The following is a 17,587-nucleotide window of genomic DNA, read 5'->3' as shown; positions in this document are numbered from 1 at the left end:
TGGAAAAGTAATGTGGTTCAGGGACTGTGAAAAAGACAAAAATGAAACGCTGTGCTTAGGGGTTCAAAATGTAATTTTGATAGGAATTTCTTTACTAATACTATTCCGTGAATTTGCCGCAGCTCTTAGATGTTATCGGTTTTATTTCATGTCCTTTTGGTTAACGACAACTACATTATCACATTTAACAGATATTATAATTTAGGATCAAACACTGTGGTTCGACTCCATGATCAGCGTCACTTCTTAGTGACTGTTACACTAATAAATAATAAGATCCTATCACAATAATATACCCTTGGGCACATGGCACGGGCAGTTGTTGCCATAAAGTGTTCTATCGTGCAGTCAATGTGGGTATCAAACGGTACATTCCTGGATGTAACCGTAACTTCATCCTAAAGTTGAAAATGCGGAGTTTAGGCTGTAGAAGCACATGTACTTTTATCTCTTTAATATCCTTGCATGATCCCTGAATAATGACGCTGAGTAAATATGCTGACTTTGCATAAAGAAATGTTATTTCACAAATAACGACAGCCAAAATGCATACGAAGAAAGTCACAAGAAATATAGATTGTTGGTTCTAGTATTCAGTCAGTTCTATTCTCAATACTTGTATCTCTTAATATCTGCATGACCCCTCAATAATGACACCGAGTAAATATGCCGACTTTGCATACAGTAATATTAATTCACAAATATAACGATGCGCCAAATGCATACGAACGAAGTCACAAAATAGATTTAATAGCTTCCATGGGTCCTAGGAATGGATAGGCGATACAGATTTCGCAAAAAGGCAGACTCTTTATTCCAAAAGGGGACATGCAATGACAGATCAAGTTATCCATGCATACCGATTCTTAAAGACTCAAAGAGCTATCGTTTATATTCACATGCTGCCTTTTGTATTCAATCGCTTTTATTCCCATCAGACGTTTTGGAAACAAAGTCTTCTGATCTGCACCACCGTGATATGTTCTATCTAATTGCGCGTTCTCAACTGACAGGTGGTAGCTCGATTGCCGGTTTAAAGGCTGCCCATGTCGCCCATTCAAAATCGTCCGATCACAGGAGGAAACCGGGTGGACTGTTTACTGCATAACTCTTAAAGACGGACGACTTCAGTAGCTGAAGCGCATAAGAAAAACAGTTGATGGTAGGTTTCTCATCAGTATATCTTTTGATTTACCTGCATGAAGGTGTTTCTCTTGTTGCAGCTAGACGCATTGTTTCTTCTGCTCAAATAAGGTAATAGTTTCGCGATAAAGCTTCATACATGGCATGCGTTTGTATGCGATGTTCGTAGTGATGAGTGAGTTTAGTTTTTACGCTGCTTTTTGCAGTATTCCCAGTAATATTACGGTAGGGATACTAGAAATTTGCTTTGCCATGATGTACCTACGCAGTGGAGATTTGAACTCTGGTTTTTTGGTGTAAAGAGAGCGGCGCTTTTAACCATTAGGCACCCCTACCCTACCGCGACTGTTTTAACATGAAACACATGAAATGGTGTAGGAAGAAATCAACACATACATCTTCTGTTGTACCGTACGTCCATAAGAAAATAACAGCAATGCTTTTATGACAAGCTTCCAGCAAACACCACCATTGTTTGTTTTTTCATATTGGGAAGAGGTATACTTCACTCAATACTGCATTACACATTCTGTGATATTAGTCCGGAACCAAAATCTAGAATAATGAAATACCTCGAATTAGATGTTCCGTACAAACCACTTTTACGGATATATTTGTGTATTTCCATTATACCAATAGATAGTTTACAAAATCTGGCGAATATTTTCTACCTACCTGTCCACCGATGTCTGCTTCCATATTTGTTATGTTGAAGTACTGGCTACCCTCGATGACGTTACCAATGTCGGGGCCAACGTATGAACTGACCCATGACGCAAGATGTTAACCATTGCCAACGTTAAGCGAACGTCGAATGCTATCTGAGATACCAAATGCAATGTTAAACTATGCGGATATGACCAAAGACTTTACGGGTAATCCCGCTATATATAATTTTATAGTAACAAATAAACCCATTTAAACCGAAAAGGAGCCCCAGTGAGTTGGGGAGATTCAGTCCCCGGAACCCTTGGGAAATCGGGACTTGTTTCATTTAGGGCTTTAGCATTGGAGGAGGCAAGGCAGTAGGGAAAGTAATGTGGTCCGCAGGACCGTGAGAAAGATTAAAATGACAACAAACGCTTGAAAGGCCCATCCATTGACAGGAGCCTTCACCAACAAATTCGTGACTTAACCGGCCGTCGATGTTATCATAGTTTTATCATGTCCTTTAACGTACACAACGTCCACATTATCACATTTCAACAGATATTATACTTATAGACTCAAACACCGTGGTGCTCGACCCATGATTAGCAAGTCACTTTAGTGACTCGTCACACCAATAACAATAAGATCTTTATCACACAATGCATACCCGTAGTAGCATGGTACGGGCAGTTGTTACGGGGGTGTTCTATCGTGCAGTCAATGGGTATCAAACGATACACATTCCGGATGTAACTGTACTTCCTTCCTGGAAGCCGAAAATGCGACGCCATACCAATGGTACGTATTTCTACTTTTATCTCTAACATCTGCATGATCCCCATGAATAATGACGCTGAGTAAATAGTGCTGACTTTGCACAAAGAAATGTTATTTCACAAATATAACGACAGCCAATAGCATACGAAGAAAGTCAGGCCAAGAAATATAATTTAACTATATACCGATGTTCTGCTTCCATATTTGTTATAAAGATGTGCTGCCACCACTTATAGTTTGAAGGATAGGGATTCCATGCCCCACCAGCATATAGAAAATATTCAATCATGCGGCTTATTTGATGCGTGCATATTCCACTGCTAAAACTTATCATCGCCAAAGACTGTTCCTGTTCTGCAAACCCATACGGGCAATGGTAATGTCTTTGAGTGATAGATATGTGCACAGATATCACGCGGGTTCCAAATGTGTACTTGTCAAAGTACAACGTGTGCTGTGCCTATAACGTTTATTAAATATATAGTGGGTTTCAAAGAATAATACCTAACTTTTCAAAAATCACTTATTTTGAGGTGATTCAGCTGCTTATGTGACTATATTCCATATTCACAATTTCGGGAAAAGATTCTTGTATTCCAGTGGTCATGTTTTACGATACCAACAGTCCACAGAAGTTAAGTCGGGGTAAGCTGAGATTTTCAGTCGCTCTTATGACAAAGGAGGGAGGAGGCGAGTTAGTATCTGAACGTCACTTACACAAAAGGATACATTGATTCGACTAAATGGTATTCTTTGCGTCATAGTTCGGTTAAATTGAGATTCATTTTATTGACGACAAATGCACGCAGTCCCTGATAAAAAGAAAGAACTTCTTTAAATATATTACCTAGTTGTCGTGGTAGGTTGCAGAGCGATCATAGTTATAGGGTTATTGTAAATCTAATAACTTAACATCGGTTTGTAGCGAACGGCACCCTGAACGTTTCCTATGTAATGTTGATTTTATGAGCCAAGATTACTTTGGTATGTATTTGTGCTAATTGGTTCGTGAACATTGCAGGTATAATCATTAACTGATAGTGGTTCATGAACACATTGTTATGACGTCAGAATTGTGTGTTGTTTTTAGGCCGATATTACATAACAGCAAAAGATAATCATTATGGTTATTAATATGCATTATGATGTACAGGACTATGTAAATCTTACGAAAGGCAGTTATGCGATTGATATTGTATGTTTAGAAATGAAGCTGATGACACCTTCTAATTCAGTGGGGCAGCGAGCAAATTATGTGATAAGAAAAGATAAGAAGATAAAGGCTATCAAACTTGGAAATATTGAAAGCATCCTAGTTCGCTAGTTTGCGGATGATAATTTCCACTAACATAAGATGCAGTACTGAAATCGGTCTCGGCAGTGCTACCTGTTTTAACTATGCCTATGCAATGTTTTCTGGACTTAAAGTTAATACCGAAAAGACAAAACTTATATGGATAGGATAAGTAATAAGGCACAAGCTGCAAGCTTCGTATGAGCATATAACGTAAGATTACTCAATCTATTGTTTAATCTGCTAGGTATCAAAATTTAAGTTGGTTTACAACCACAGCAGACATCAATCATTCTGAGAAGGTTGCGTGAAAACTGAGAGAGGATGCAAACACTGGAATTAAGCTTTAGACTGTTAACGCCCAAGAAGAAAACATTGCGCTGAAACCCACCACTCACTGCTGAAATTATATCATCTCTTCTCATTCATACCAAGCCACCCAGATGATATACTGATTCCATCCTCATCAGAAGCGATAAGCTTTGTGAACTTTATTTGGAAGGCCAAGAATAATACAAAATTAAAGAGAAAGATTATCAACACTGCTGAACATGGAGGTTTCAATATTCCAACAGTAAAAATAATATAAAACCCAAACCTTGCACATGATCAAACCGGTCCCCACCAAACGCCTCTCACTATGTATTCAAAAAATATTCAGAAACTAGAGGTTCACTGATGTTGTTTATATAAACAAATCGAGATGCCCAACGTCCAAATAGATCCCGATGAGCTGTGAGGCATGGTTCGATCTATTTAACAATTTGTTATCAGAATGAAATAAATAGTACAGAGGTCCCAAATCAATTACTTTGGTACACAATACATCGGTGGCAAAAGAGGCTCATCACAGGAACTTGAAAAAGGGGAATACATTCTTGAGAAACATAGTAAATGTGGATGGTAATAGTACTGTCTTTTGGAAGAACTGAATTATAAATATGATATAGGTGTTCGATTTTCATACATACCAAGGACTTAAAAAGAGCAATCATTGGAAAACATAAAGAAGAGTGAATTTCACCCCTTAAACATGTGGAAAACATACTTGCCTAACCTATTCAATGCCTTATAATATCTCCAAAATAGCTAGTAATGAACAGTTCCATAAACAATACGCAATTTTGTCGCAATAAAACAAATGGTCAATTAAAAATGGGAGTAGCACATTGATAGAGACTGCAACAGAAGAAATGGGAAAAACATTAATTTGATGGCTAAGCATTTTCTGTACACAAAGCGTCAATCTAAATGTTTGTTTCCAGTACAAGATAACCTCAGAATATTTTTACAAACCTAATAACATCACTTCTGTAATTGGTTACATTGATTCACCTGTGTGTTCATTTTGTAAACAGGTGCCTGAGAGTGTTATACATTTACTATATGATTGTACCCATCCAAGCAAAGGGTGGACAGAGATGGTTAAATGGTTAGAAAGGTTATTAAGGATACATACATTGATTTAACACCGTGAATATTATTTTTTGGTTTTAATGAGAGAAATATAATAATCCACTCTATTGATTTTGTTCCCATGGTGAACAAAATATTTATAATATGAGCTGCGAAAGTGAGAAAACCCTTAATTTTAAAAGCATCCAAAAAGAAATATTGTTACTACTCAAGCATGTAAATTCATTGCCTTTATACAAACAAATATTCAGTCCATTTTTACATTTTTGGTCCGCTTTCCACACGCGACACATATTTTTAGACTTGTATTTAATTGTAAATTTGAAAGAGAACACTTTAATGTAAAATGATTTATGCCTTTGGTAAGATTACAAACAGTCGTAAACATGCAGTAGAAGCTTTTCATACACTGTGTACTATGCATAATTATGTACATGTAAACATCTGTTGAGAAATAATGGGTAATGTTAACACGACGTGCATTGGTGCATGTTACCAGATGCAATCAAACATACACAAGTTGTAATTCATATACGATACAAAACAAGTAATTATGCAACTATGCCTACATATGCATTCGGTAGCATCCGCAAGAGAAATAATGGAAAATGTAATATCGACTTAGGTCCCATGCCTACCATATGCAGTCAACCCTGTAACCATTAATATTTGCGCTATTAGCGTACGTATGCATGGCCATATACATGCAGCAATCTGCAAGAGAAAGTTGGAAACGATAATATAACACCGACTCCAGCCAAACTCCGTAACTACTACCTTATTTCCATAGTATTCCCTGCATATGCGAACATTCACTTATTCATAATTATAACATGCTAACATGTACTGGAACAAAACATTCAAAAGGAAAAGAGAACACTTTGGTTGACGCATCACGTCATCGCATCCCATTTGTGTAGTGGGCACATGCTAAGCATGATGATCACTGGATTCGGGTCTGGTCCAGACTATAGATTATATTTACAGCCACGCCATATAGCTGGAATATTGCTGAGCATCAACATCATGAGGCATCGATTCACGCACCCTGACACACAATGACGTGCGAAGAAAGTTACCGACCACTTAGATCCCGCATAGTCTCCTCTTACACGCATGATTACTGAATACCACCCTAACCCGAATCTTCATGTCCCGCGGTTGTCGCGACAGGCAACCAAATTGATCATGGAGTCAGCCAGGTTCTGTTGAGCGTCCGCAAGTATACATGACTGGTACAATTAATACAGGCGACGCATTGCAGCGCTCCCTTTATCATCAGTCTATTATATGCAGAAGGGTGAGATTTCAGGTCCCGCTGATTGAGGGCTTGTGTCCGCGGATTTGAACCACGTTCGCCAGTTTTCCTCTGGTGAAGTCCATGAGGTTTGCGGATAATATCTCTACATCGCCCCAAATTAGTGTGATTAGGACAGTGGATGGTGCGGTCTGAGATTGCTGATTTTTGGTCTAATTTTCGGTAAATGTTAAGTTCTGATATTTATTCACCGGACGTTTCACCTACATTTATAGATATTATTCTCTTTATTTCTTTGTCTGCATGGTCTCACGCATTATCGTTTGTGGGAGAAGCGCATCAGGAAATATGATCATACTCGGAAGGTTTCAGACTTTATTCTCCACCGAAAAGCCCAGCAAGGACTTGATCACTTACATTGAAAAGTCAAATGAGCTGTGATCATTAATATGCCATGCTGCACACATACTTCAGAGAACAGTCAATATTTATTTGCCAGATTGTGTCAAAATGTATAAGAACGCAAATGAATACACGATGTCATTTTCTAGAATGTGGACAAGTGTAACATAAGTAATATATACTGAGAGAAACAAATAAAGGAAATCAGGAAAATTCAAGTAAGTTAATTTAATATTTTCCAGTTTTCATCACCACCTTTGAATATCGCTGTGGAGGAAGTCGGAGGAACACCGCCATGAAGTGTTGTTCCATTTGTTTCCCTCAGCATATTTGGGATTACATCTCGGGAATACTGATTCTACTACTTGGGGTTATCTGGGGTGGGTGGGGTTTAGAGCCCTGTGGTTAGTAAGGTGGCCTTGACGCCGAAGTCCCGTCCTGGCGTGAAGCGCAATAACAGAAATACCCTAGTGGAGAGAATCCCATTTCTGGCAGTCCCTGTCGTGTATTATATTTATTGGACATGTGGTATGCGGGTGATAACATCACACTCACCACCATTTTGGGTGGTGGGGAGTGGGGAATGTGTTTTCGTTGTTGGTGATGGTTGTGGGGAGGATCTTTTATCCAGGATTCGAACCCAAACTCTTACTGTCACTGTCTGGTAAAAGCCACTCATTACAAAGTCAAATCCAATAATAACAATAAGAAAAAACTGGATAGTCTAGATCACGTACTTTCAAATTCCTGTCTGACAGGTGTGTAGAGTTGTCACGGCTCCTACGGAATAATGTGGTTGTTCAAGCAGAACTGTGAGTGATATTGGACGTAGTTGGTCATGCATATACCAATAGGCAGCAGTCACGGTTTCGTATTCTTAACAAACACCAAAATAGTGAATATATGATTAACGGCTGATGGAAACCAAAACAATATATTTCAGTTGTAGATTCATCCACCACATAAAAATTCAGCGGATAAATGTTCTTTCAGATTCCTATATTGTATTGTATACATTAGGAGCCCACCGTCCGAGTAAAACAATTCTCACCCCAGGATGGGCGAGAGGACAACCGACTTTCAGACAAACTGGAACATACAAATGGAAACTAATCTCCAGTCTGGCAGCAACGGATCAAGCAGGATCATTTTAACACATGGAATGCGAATTTTTCATGAGGAGAGAGTTTATGTGCATCGATCGAAACAACCACTGGGACATCGATGACATGTGACAACCATGCCCACGTGTACAATGACAGAGAGCGAATCATATGGAGTTGAGGTAAGCCAAAATAAATGCTCTGGCAAATCTCGGCCAGGTGGTATGTGGATTGCCTTGATGAAGTTTTGATGATGGCACCGATGGTAATGAAGTGCCACAGGGTAGGAGGCAGTATGCATGGTAATTATACGCAGATGAACTTTGGTCTCGACATGCTAATACATATATTCGATTGTACAAAGCACCAGGCAGCTACTCAATATTTTCCTCTGAATGTGCAGACGAAAACAAGCTTTGCCAGGAGTATTCAAACATTATTTTTGGCTGGACTGCGGAGTTGGAGCGAGCAAGAGTGAGTGAGTGAGTGAGGAGTGAGTGAGTGAGTGAAGTGAGTGAGTGAGTGAGTGAGTGAGTGAGCGAGTGAGTGAGTGAGTGAGTGAGTTAGGTTTAACGCCGCTTTGAACAGCGTTCAGGTTTCGCCATGGCGTGTCATCTTAATTTGGGAAAAAACGAGATACATAAATTTGTGTAACACATGTCAGATTTGTGACATAACTGTACAACGAATTGCAGAGATCCTGATAGGACTGGGTCAACTGTTCCCTACCGTTTCTTGAGCACTTCGCATTCCAAGTTAAGATATTATTTTCCAGCTGTTTCTGGGAGCAGATAAATTGTATGCAAAACACCGATTTTATACTAATGCCTGTTGCCCTCTTATATTATGGTCTGAAAGGTTCCAGAATCGGGGCCACGTCATCGCTCTGATCAAATTCTTTTGAACACAAGAAAAAGAGACTGGATAACTATCAACTCTGTCAGATGAACAGCCGATGAATGGTTATTGCCATATGTTACGCCAGACACGTATTTGGTTCAGGGTCTCTACGGGTTGTTGATAGCAAGACACTTCGTGAAGATTCAGTGAAGAGACAGTGATGTCAGAGACATTCAAGCAATCGTTCAAAAATCTTCTAATCATTGATTTGCAAGCCTAACACGTTTGATTAGTGATGGTGACTGTTTCTGATAAGATTCCTTTGTAATACTAACTATGCAGAGACGAACCTTTCACCTGATGGGCTCGATGGCTAAATGCCTTTCGGATTGTGTCGGTTTCTTCTCCGATTTCGTGTGTGACGTTTCCGAAATAAATGGTTTCTAACAGGACCACCAAACACAAAAAGACAAGGTTGGTTGGTTTGTTGTTTAACACCGCCCTCAACAATATTCCAGCTATATCACGGCAATCTGTACATAATCGGGAACAGACAATCCAGTGACCGACAGCATGAGCATCAATCTACGCAATTGGTATATGATGACATGTGTCAACCAAGTCAGCGAGCCTAACCACCCAATCCCGTTAGTCGCCTCTTACGACAAGCATGGGTTACTGAAGGCCAGTTCTAACCAGGATCTTCACGGGTACAAAAATGACAAAGGAAGCAAACATTTTTCGGTATATATTTGCGTTTAAATTTCCTACTGACATCTCTGTGTGCCTTTGCGTTGTCATGGTGAAACACAAAACGTCGTCCATGTCGACACACAAATGACACGACGTGTCTCCAGTATGTCGTCACGCAGAACGACGTCGTCCATGTCGACACTCAAATGGCACCACGTGTGTCACCAGGATGTTGTCACGCTGAACGACGTCGTCCATGTCGACACTCAAATGGCACCACGTGTGTCACCAGGATGTTGTCACGCTAAACGACGTCGTCCATGTCGACACTCAAATGGCACCACGTGTGTCTCCAGGATGTCCCGCTGAAGGAAGTCATCCTTATCTACACACTTTGACACCACCAGTTACCATGAATATCATGTAAAGATGTTCTGCGAGACACAGTGATCCCACCCTACACCAGTACGTAGCCACCGACAAACCAACGGTATTACGTTAACGTCATGAAAACGTCTTCAAAACAATATCAGAACTTTCAGTCTGTTTTATATATCACTGAAATGTACAGCAACACACTTGACACGCTTCACTGTAGTTTTACCGACCATTTCCACGTAAAGAATATGAGAAACCTATTGCACGAAATTGGCGTTTTTGCTCAAAAATACGAACACGTTTTTAATTGAGTAATCATTTCATAAAGAGAAATACAATCATACGAATTTGCTCTCAAATATTATGTACCCAGTACGTATTTTAAATAATATATTTTAATGCCATTTTTATTGCACTGCCATTCAACTATATTTCACACCGCCATTATAATTTCTTTGCAGTGATTAAAATTGAGTATCGATTGATAAACTTCTTTACGGACCAATTTCTCGTTAACTTATTGTTTGAAATCGGTAATCAAACGTACCAAAACCAGTTTTATTGCCGGTGGTATATATAAGCTACATTACACCGCAGACTAACACGCATCGCACGCACGCAAGCACGCACGCATGCATGCATACCAGGATTTGCATTTCGAAACATCAACTATTACGTTAACTTTTTATATTTAACGTCGCAGGCAGCCATATGCAAGATTTATATATAATCAACTATTTACAAACCCCGCCATATAGCTGAAATATTGCTGAATGGGGCGTTAAACAAGAATCATAGAAACAAACAAACAATACAGGTTTTACTGCGTCAAAAAGATTAGTTTAACAAGCAGTTTTCGTAGCCTTCAATGCAGGCCGAATCATCTGGGTTTACGTATGATTTTTGTGTTTCTAAAACGTACATTCATCCAGTAATTATTGTATTTCAATGTTTGAAATGTATGCTGAATGTGACTACAAACATGTTCAAGCGGGGAACATTTTGAACGGAACTGGGTTAGGTCTGTTTAGCTTCCTGCTGTAAAACGAACTGCTGAAGCTAGTCAGTCTTTTGATTTTGTTGCTGCTTTAAGGCTGTACACACGTGGACATGGAATAGTTGTTGAGGGCTTAATTAAATATTACTTTAAAGTTATTGTAAGCAACGACCTTCGTCATTGGGCTACAGCAACACCACCACAAGCATATACCAAAACATTGAGGCTCAAAAGAAGGGAACTCTCTCTCTCTCTCTCTCTCTCTCTCTGAAGAGTGTGAAGTGCTGTCAACAACACATCGTATGAACAGTAAGTTTTCGCTGATTTCAACAAACAGGTCCGTGATACGACGACATACAAGGGGAGCTGGGACAGGTACGTACGAGCAGACAGGTCAAAGATTTATCACTCCTCCTGTAACGCAGTTTCACGACGAGCTATCTTCAAAGTGTGTTATGATGCAAGATCCGGAGCCTTCTATCAGCCAAGGTCAGGACACCTTGCGTGCAATATGGGTTATACCATAGTGAATTGAGAAATGATTAACTGGAGGATTAAATATGTCATACAATTAGGAGATTTTACACACAGACGTCAACCCTCAGATAAGCTTTGTGGTACGTTGTAGTCAATGGGTTTTTTTTACAACCCGTCGCGGCATGACGTAAATGTTGCTGCGGGGCTGTGGGATGTCGGGGTATTGGAGCACTTGTCAGACGGGTACACAAAGTATGCGATGTAAACAACCAGGCGTCAGAGATCCTTTAGTGGAAGCCGCGCTGGCTGAGTGGGTTAGATCGCTGACTTTGTGTGCTGATGATAACCTTACTCTGAGTGTAGGTTCGAATTCCTGATGGGAACCATCCCCAATATGTACTTTCCGTAAATTGAATGAAGACTGGAGTAACTCGAAGATTCAAATCGATGAATGGTATGTGCGAAAATACAACAAACCAATCAGAATGCGCAGAAGGATTGAACTGCTTTGACAAAAATAATCCCGACAAATCAAACAGAATGCGCAGAAGGATTGAATTACTTTTTAATAAAAAAATAGTCTCGAGTAGTTTAGTCATGACGGTAGGCGATCGTCCAAAAAATCACAGTTTTTATTGTCACTTTGACATTACAATGTAAAAAGAAAACAGAAGTGGGTTGCATGAGCTGAAGGTGTTGATAGAGATAGGGCCATGCACCGTGGGAGACACAAGTCCGCACAAGTGGGTTTGTTTACATAACGGCTTCCATGTTTTCATATAGAATATCGTAGTAGCTGCGATGGGGCGCCAGTGGACTCTACTACAGTTCTCCTAGTTGTTACATCCTCCACAACAATGACATGGCACACAATGGCATTGGATACGGTGCACCACCCGAGAACCGAACCGTTTAATAACAATATCTTCACATATGTCAATACACACATCAAAAACTTTTATACATACATCATTTGTACCAATGACTTACATAATATTTATGTACATATCCTGATCACACAGTACATGTATTAAAGAATCATGTACAAAACCAACCATAGATTTATACATTATATTGCTTAAACATATGAACAAAATCACGGCGACAATATTTCAACTCGCCGACACGCCATCCACATCGGCGATAAGCCATCAAACTCGGCGACAATATTGCAACTCGGCGACAAGCCATCAAACTCGGCGACAAGCCATCAACATCGGCGACAGGCCAGCATGAAGCGACAAGCTTCTCCACATTTTGCAACAACGTATCGGCGACAAGCCCTCACCTGGCAACAAGCCATTACAAGGCAACAAGCCATCACCTGGCAACGAGCCATCCATCAAGGCGACAGGTCTCTCAAGACGCACCCATCACTACAACAAACAGAAATACATATATCATACACGTACATGCTGAACATTTGTATTTATCTTTTTCAAAATGACATCTAATTTCTCGGATATGGGTCTCTCATCCATATTGTGTGCACCGTAACCGAGAACGGCATATTCAAACTTCTACACCCTTTATATACCCCCTTTAAACGCCCCCTATATTTCTTATCTCCCTTTGTTGTATCTTCCTACGCTAGGAGAAAGAAATTTCATTCTAATTCGTTCCTCAAACGAAAGAAATTATATTTCTCCTAGTTGTTACATCTCCACAACAATGACATGGCACACAATGGCATTGGATACGGTGCACCACCCGAGAATCAAAGAACGGGCTTATACTAGAGGCCCAACGACATTGAAACTTTAAGTCTACTTTCAATACTGTCTTTTAAATACCCATCTTTAGCGCTTTCGCTTTTCCAACGCCCGTGTCTCAAACATTCTGTCGGGTATACCATTATTGGCAGCTGCCGTGGCTCCTCCAGATCTGAGGCTATGAAGACCATAACGTCTTATGTCAACAACAAAAGGCTTGATAGCTTCTATAAATACTTCTCTCAGTCTTGTATAAGACATCGGCCTGTTCTGCTTTCCTCAAAACAAACTCGACCATTTGGTAATATTTTTCTGAATATAAATTCATTTGAATCATCTTTTATGAAAGCAACTTCCAAATATTTCTCCATCCATTCCACTGGGCATAGTTTTCCCCAGTCCTTCCAATCACCAACCATGCACCATCTCTGTACATGTCTGTCTTTGATTTCAATGAAAAGCATCATATAAGTTTTAGAAATAACGACATCAGAACGTGTAATATACAAAAGCTCAGAAGATCTCTCAAAATCCTGCAAACGCCACACACACATTGTAAGAGTGCGTACAACCTTTAAAGACAAATTATTGTTATGCTCAACTAATTTATGTAAAATGTCTATTGTTATAGGTTCTTTCTTCACAGTTGGCTTAGCTAATTTATTCCAATTTATTTACAGCCCATTTTATTCCAGGCTTTAAACCCGTTGGTGTATTTCGTATTGGTAGATTCTGCTCTTGCGCCACTCAAAATGTCCGAATCTGACTTGTAAGCACCTTCACACTCTCAGGCAAAGCCTTTAACTGCTTCTCATAAACCGACTCAAATATACCTGTAAACAAACATATGCGCATTAAAATACCAAGCAGAAGAGCTAACATATTGAAATGCAAATCATGTTCCCCGAAAATGCCTCTAGACAACCGGCTCGTCACATAAGCAGACTTGTTTCTCGAAGGTATATACATTCTGTCACTTCTGGAATAAACTCTCCTTGGGACACAACAGGGGCCAGTAACTAGCAGAGTACCAGGCCGGTACTATCAGTGTCCCCTTGGCTTTACATAATCTCATATGTGAAAGTACTCTTGCAACAAGATACACCGGTGGAACTAACCAATTGTTCACATCTCCCCAGTGTACAGTAAAACGCATCAACACCTTCACATCCTGGATTCCAATATCTGAATAAAACCTATCTACCTTCTTATTGTAATACGAAGCAAATCTATCCACTTCATATTCCCCCACACACGCCTCTAGATGCTGAAACACATGTGCACTCACACCCCAATCATCATTATTTACAAACTGACTGGATATAATCAGCTCGTTCATTCTTCTGTCCTGGGAATCCACTGCATTTCCAAATGAATGTGATTGGCTAAACACAATCTAAATATCTCCATGGTAATGCTTTGTAAGTCAGTCTTCATGCTCCCTTTAGCAACAATACACTCAACATTTGAATTGTCCGTGAACCATTTCACCCTCTGTGCAGATAACATTGGCGCTAAGCTCTGCAAAAACAAGATTTACAGCTTGCAATTCTCGCCATGTCGAACTCCTCTGTGTCTCAACCACTGACCACTGCCCATGTGCTCTCATGCTGCTGCTGTCCATACTGCACACACACAACCACCGTAACCATGGCTACTGGCATCACTATAGACAATCCTGGTCACAACAGAAGTTTCTGACAAATAACAATTCTTGTGCTTATCAATATCACTCAACTAAAACTGCAACTGCTCTATGCAGTCACTAGACAAATAAATGTACAGTCTGATTCCATGAATCAACATTCACAGTTTGTTTAGACATGGCTCTCGTCATCAACTGACAAACAGACCCAGTCACCATCTTCATCGATATAATCTGTCCAATCACAGACGCTAACACTCTCGCGGGAACTGACCTTACATTTAAAAGGTTAAGAATACACTTCTTAACTTTATCAATTCTCCCATCAGGAATAGATAACCTCATAACAGTATTGTCAATGATAATACCGAGCCATTCCAAGACTTGTACAGGTTCCCACAAACTCTTTTCTACCTTAGGTACAAAACCTGAGCGAATCAAATCGTTCTTCTGTGATTGACCTGATTCAAAAGCTAACTGCTTACTCATACCGGATATGATGCCGTCATCTAAAAACGTCACAAAAACTCTGTGTCCTTCTCAAAACGCCAATATTTAACCAACAACGTCTGGTAACCTTGGTGAATACATATGGAGCAGTTCTGAAAGGCCAAATGGCAACACCAGAAATTTGTAATAAACTTTGTTCACACCTTCGCCCCAAAACCAAGAAATTCTGTATGTTTATAAAAAATGTCAATATGGTGGTAGGCAGAGCGAATGTCAAACTTTAAAAGCCAGTCATACTTTATCTATAAACAACATAACTGTTCTCCAGTCTTCGTATTTCACAGATTCCTTCCATAAATGCTTATTCACCAAAGATAAATCTAAAATCAAACGTCGTTTACCGGAAGACTGCGTTGACACACTCTTAAAGGGGTTAACCACTCTTGGTTTACAACAACAAACTGTCACTAGGCCTTTCCAAACCAAATCTTGAATTGTTTCATCAACAAACAGACGATTGTTCATCGCGGATCTGTTTTTCCGTATTTCCATAGTATCTGGAAGTGAGTAAAATGGAATTTTTGTACCCATTTTCTATAGTGTCTATTACAAATTGAATGGCACCGATATCTTCCAAAATGAAACATTGGCTTTAAGCCCACCTTTCACAATGATTTCTGCCTGACCACTTTCATATTCATAAAAGTCAGATGTTAATGTACGAACATCATTCTTATAGTCATGTACATAAGTATCAATATACTCAACTTCAGGCTTTGAAGATGATCTAGATGATGTTTGTTCCGAACTTGCTTTAGAAGACTGGGCTTGTCCGCACAGCCGGGGCAATAGCGTCTCCAGTGGTTGAACTCCCACAGTGAGCAGGCGCCTGCCCTTGGCCCCGGCTCGAAAAACCTGACTGCTAGTAGAAGAAGTAGCAGCACGGACATCCTCCCTTGACTCGCTTGAGTGACTGTGGCTGAAGGTCGCGTGCCAAACGACCTGTAGGGATGAGCACGCGCAAAACGGGAACTCCTGGCTCTGAGCTTCTTAACTGCTTTGTTTTCCGCCCGAGTGATCCGCTTGTCATCGTCCGAGTCTGTGGCCAAATCACGGGAAACATACTGTCTCACAGTTTCCCACCCTCCTTCCGAGGAGTCTTGATCAACTTATTACGTTGCTCCAAACGCTTGATTTCATTGGTTAAAAGCTCATCTGAATAATCCAGTTTCCCGTACTTTATGCCGAACTGAATCTGATTTAAAGTTTCAAGAGTTTCTTCATTAAATTTAAATTGAATCTTATTACCCTCTCTGTTCCAAGAATAGTCTTTCTCTGCTTTCAACCGTACCAATTCTTTTGATGTTTGCTCAAATTCACGTCGAAAACCTTGCAAACGTTCATCAAGTTCAAGTTTCGAATCGTCCAATCTTTTCAAAATGACATCTAATTTCTCGGATATGGGTCTCTCATCCATGTTGTGTGCACCGTAACCGAGAATGGCATATTCAAACTTCTACACCCTTTATATACCCCTTTAAACGCCCCTATATTCATTATCTCCCTTTGTTGTATCTTCCTACATGAGCTGAAGGTGTTGATAGAGATAGGGCCATGCACCGTGGGAGACACAAGTCCGCACAAGTGGGTTTGTTTACATAACGGCTTCCATGTTTTCATATAGAATATCGTAGTAGCTGCGATGGGGCGCCAGTGGACTCTACTACAGTTATCTACTAATTATGGCCGTTCCACGTTGTCAGGGAGGATGTAAGCTCAGGTTCCACACTGATCTTGTATGTGAAAGGTCGATAAGTCAAGGAGTGGGGAGTCGGCCGACCGTGGCTCCTAAATAACCACATTACATTCATGTACTGGCACACATACATTCAAAGATAAACGCCAGGTTCTATACTCACATAGGTTTACTTAGCCTCCGTGCATCTTTTTACTACAACTACAACACAAGACAGGTGTTCACACGAAGATCATGAAAGAAACTGATTGCACGAAATCGGCGTTTTTGCTCAAAATTCTCAAAATATTTAATTGAGTAATGATTTCCTAAAAATATATGCAGTGGTTAAGGCGTTTGCTCCTCACGCCGAAAGCCTGGGTTCGATTCCCCACATGGGTACAATGCGTGAAGCCCATTTCTGGTGTCCACTGCAGTGATAGTGCTGAAATATTGCTAAAAGCGGCTTAAAACTAAACTCCCACACTCACTGTAGTGTCCTTTTTCAGTGAAAATGTGTGGTTAATCTGTTAGTGAGCAAGCGAGTTTTGTAGATAACAAAAGCTAACACATGGGAACAATCTTTCTTTTCCGGGTTGTAACAATCATTATCCGG

Source organism: Haliotis rubra, unplaced genomic scaffold (assembly GCF_003918875.1).
Source record: "Haliotis rubra isolate DU_JTF1 unplaced genomic scaffold, ASM391887v1 Scf1426, whole genome shotgun sequence".
NCBI lineage: Eukaryota > Metazoa > Mollusca > Gastropoda > Lepetellida > Haliotidae > Haliotis > Haliotis rubra.
This window is presented reverse-complemented; position numbering follows the sequence as displayed.